Here is a 4,869-nt window from a genome sequence, read left to right on the forward strand (position 1 = left end):
GATTAAGCCAACCCTGCTGGTCATCTCTACTATAAATAACATAATTGTCTCTGTATAAGTGAATAATATTACTCTGTATTTTATTACGAGAAGATGTGATGAATGTCAGTCCTTTTCATGCTGTTTTGTTTGAACTTTATCATAATCTTTCGTTGTGTCTAAATAATTAAAACGATATGGTGTGAAAAACAAAATTAATCAGTTAAGTGCCGTGCCCTGGAAAGATACGTATTTTAAAATTTGGCCAGAAAAATCGTCCCTCGCGAAGTCCCATGTTTGAGACTTTTTTGCCAGGATGAGGGTCAAAAAATCGATCGATATTTGAAGGACGAATTTTCTGGCCAAATTTCAAAATAATATATTTATGTCTTTCCCGACTGACTGATTCAGTCAGTCGGGTGGAACTGATGAAGACATCCTTGCTAGAATCAAGAAAGCGCGCCAGGCTTTTGCAATATTGAGACCAATATATATGGAAAGCTTCCAGCATATCCACAAACACCAAGTTTGAAATATTTAACACTAATGTTAAAGCAGTCCTGCTCTATGGGTCAGAGACTTGGCGAACAACCTTGACCACATCAGCCAAGATACAAACTTTTGTCAATCGCTGTCTTCGACCTCAAGTTGAAATCGTTTGACAAAGTGCCAAATGCTGACCTTTGGACAAGAACAAACCAAGACCAAATGGATATTCGGGTCAGACGCAGAAAGGGACGATAGGTTGGAAATACCTGCGGAAAGAGCCCTGTAATATAACCAAAGCGTGGTTTCTTGAATGGAAGCCACAGGGAAAGAGGAAACGGGGTCGTCCAAAACAGACATAGAGGAGAAGCCTTCACCAAGATTTGTGCAGTGCCAATCTTACCTGGAGTGAGGCAAAGGTCTGTGTCAAGGATATCAGAAGATGGAAGAGTGCTGTTGAGGCCCTATGCTTCGCCAGGAGCCAAGAGGCATAAGCCAGTAAGGCAGGTGTCTTTCCAGAGTGCGAAGCTTAATACACAACTTGTTAATTAAACCAGTTTGTATGATGCAGAGACACTCGACATAACATTGACAGAACTCCTAAAACCTATCAAGCAAATTATGATGATGATGATGATGATGATGATGATGATGATGATGATGATGATGATGATGATGATGATGATGATGATGATATTGATGCGGTATTATAAAATCTCAAAACAAACGATAAAGTGAAAACGGATCCCATTTCTCATTCTAAATGAATTATGAATACTTGCCTCTTTGTATTCACGTCTTTTTATTTTAGTTGTTTTTAAACCGTAATTCGATGATGTCTTGACAAGAAAAGGCAGAAAACTACTATCAATGTCTGGGTCAAAATGAGGAAGGAGAACTCTTTGAAGTCTTGGGCAAAACACATTTTAAACATGTCTGGGCTCATTATAATTAATCAATATTATAATATGTTTATGAAGTAAAATCTCTCTTCCAAAATATTATGTGAGAGGTTTCTTTTATATTGTCCGGTGATTTAGTCCAATTGATCATTTTCTGGAAGAGATAGGGGGGTGGGGGGTGGGGGTTGAATGACCAAATATTAAGAAATAGGGTTAAATATTGACTGACTGGAATTTATAAATAAATACATACAATGTTAATTTTAATCAGGTTTCTCCGTTGCACCGACGTAGTATGCTCAGATAAAAGTCTGGTTACCCAAATTGTTATGCGCTCGTTGTTGGAATGGAAATACTTTCAAACCAGCACAAAATATTGTCCATTACAACAATTCGTTAAACCAAGCCCTTGATTACCTAAGCTCGGTTATCCGACCTGCAAATAATATTTGCACATCGCCTTGCACAGAACCTTATAACATTCCGTGAATAACAAATAAATGTCACGATTTATTTTTGAAATAGGCCTTGCCAACATTGTATAATAATTCACAGGTTTACCCATTAAAATCGACAGTTGTACTAAGTTATGATTTGTAAAGGTTAAAGCCCATTGCTTTGGTGACAAATAATTATTGTAAAGCAATATCTACATTTTTCTTTAAAAGATAAAGTCAACGCACTTCAATGGACTTTCAAATTCTTATAGGCGATTTAACTGATGTCATGATATGTATTACGAATAATTTGTTGTTTATTTACGAGTGACTTCCTTTAGCTCTATTGAGTGGGTGTCGGTCAATAACTTTCAACAGTTGTGACGTCACTTCCCTCGTAATGACGCATAGTAACTTAGTAACTGGTTGTAAACTATCGAAACAATGGCGGACGCCCTCATGAAATATTTCTCCGACGACCATAAAAGTGTATCCAGAGGAGAAAAACATTATAAATCTAATCATGTTTTGACTTTTATACATTCTGATCACATGACATGTGAAAAAGTTTTAGCCAGCATGGTGAATAAAAAGTACCGGTTTTCTTTGTTTAGAACCAAGCTGCTCGTTGCTAGGCAGATGTGACATCAGACTGTTGAATCATATTGCCGAATTTACTGAATCAATTTCAACAACCCAACTACCCGGAAAACAATAGGTAGTTTCTAAGAACACAACTTCAGACTCGGACATGACCCCCAGACAGGAAGTTTTTAAAAAGTAACAAAGACTGAACAAACAAACAAATAATAATAATACGATTAAGGAAATTCTCAACATTTTTGGGACACTATCACTTGGAGCTGTTTTTCTGGAGGTTACAAACTCATCACTCAATAACTTTAATTGTTAATGTAAACAAATAACATCATTTTATGTTTAAAATATGAAAAATACTGTAATCAATCGTTATTAATGCTTTGAATGTCACGATAAAAAAAAATTGTATAACTGAGAGAAGCAGACACTTTATAGTGAAAGAAATATAGCAATGGACTACAATTTCTGTCTTCTTCTTCTTCTTCTTCTTCTTCTTCTTCTTCTTCTTCTTCTTCTTCTTCTTCTTCTTCTTATTATTATTATTATTATTATTATTATTTTATTATTATTATTATTATTATTATTATTATTCCTCTTCTTCTTCTTCTTTATATTTATTATATATTTATTTATATAGAAATTTATACTATGTAATTGTTGTTGCTGCTACAATTCGTACTGTGCTTGGATTGAGGATGAGGGAAACACAACATTTATGTCATATTTTGTATTTAAATACTTTTACTATATTTAGACACAAAATAATATTTCCTACACTGATTAAATAAACAAAACTGGCCCCTCTTGAGGCAGATTGGTGTTCTGGGTGTAGAGCGTGAGGTCGGATAATGAAAGTGATAGATGGCCAAAAGCGTTTAATCTCAATCTGACCCGAGACACTCGTCTCTTTCATAGCATCACCCGTTTGCCGCAAGACATCGATTTCACCAATGCAAGCGAGAAGGCACTTCGATCAGGTATTTCGCTGCCAAAGACCTCTATCTCTCCTTTTTCAGTTTCGTTCTCTATTTTTAAATCACGGAAAATCAATTTGAATTTTGATTTAAAATGACATGATTATTAAGCATTGATAAAAGCTCTGCCTAGGAATCTCTAGAAAGGCTTATTTTATTTTTCACATTATCCCAACTCCATTAGAGAAGAGCAGGTCAAACCACACTGTCTAAGTTGAAAATCATTGTAAGTGAAATGCAATGCTTATCCCTGCCGCACTCTAGAAAGACGCGTATTAAAACAATTGGGCCAGAACACTCGTCTTTCAAATATTGATCGATTTAAATGACCTTGATCTTGGTCAAAACTCTCAAACCTGGGACATTGAAGGACAAGTTTTCTGACCAAATTTTGAAATACGTGTCTTTCTAGAGAACGACAGTTAACTGGTTAAAAGGGTGTGTCTGATATTATTAAGATTGTGTCTTGTTTATAAGTAGAAATAAGTATTGTAAAGGGATTAGAGAACGAAGATTAATGTTTTAAATAAACACAAAAATGGTTGTGTTTTTGAAGCTACACTTTGGGCATGATACGAAAATCCTGTCCTGGACAGGTGGAATAGGATCCTATTTCATTTAAATATTTGCTTAAAAGTTCATCAGGTGTGTTTGAGTTTTCATTGGTGACTTTTGCAGTCTTAGTCTTATTTAAAATAGTTCTGATCATTATGGTCTGATTGTAAGGTGTTTGTTATTGACATCAGAAATACGATGACCTTGCTCCTTTCCTCTTTGTAGTAAATTACTTTAAGTAATTATTTAGAAAATATTTGGAATTACCTAGACCCATATGTTGACGTATCGATCTCTTTTTCAAAATGATATTAAGGACTTACTTTTTTGTGATCAAACAATTTTGAAGAGGCAATTTTGAGTTCGTATTTTTTAAGTGACATCATCTAAATAGGTCTACATAAAAAATCTAAATAAAACAAAAACAAAAAACAAACAAGAAAGAAAAACAAGAACAACAAAGAAACAAATAAACAAAAGCAAACTGTTGTAGTGTGATAAATAATGAAAAACAATTGTGCGAAGTTAGAAAGAAGTTGCATCAACAGGAAACGAGAAACGCTAAAAACTATAATTTGATTGGTTTGTCACGGTATTTCATTCCAGTGTTTTAGAGTGCTGATCAAATGTGACCTCATTCATCCACGTGACTAGCAAGTGGTCCTTGGAATGGCTTACTTGAAAGCCAGTATGTTTGTGTAGGTAAATCTCTTTCATTAAAAAAACAACTTATTGGTTTCCTTGTCCAAGAATCTGAGCATTGAAACGTGTTGCGTGCTGCGTGTCTGGTTGGTTGTTAAGGCATTGGAACGTGTCACCTTTTGCGTGTCTGGTTAGTTGTTAGAGCATTAGTTGAGAGTTTTGGGGGCTGCGTGAAGCCCGGAAACGTAAAAATACTAACGAAAATGTGAAAATGGAAAGGCTTCGGGTGGGAAC

Source organism: Berghia stephanieae, chromosome 1 (genome assembly GCF_034508935.2).
Source record: "Berghia stephanieae isolate SIO BIC M18660-M18661 chromosome 1, UCSD_Bste_1.3, whole genome shotgun sequence".
Classification (NCBI taxonomy): domain Eukaryota; kingdom Metazoa; phylum Mollusca; class Gastropoda; order Nudibranchia; family Aeolidiidae; genus Berghia; species Berghia stephanieae.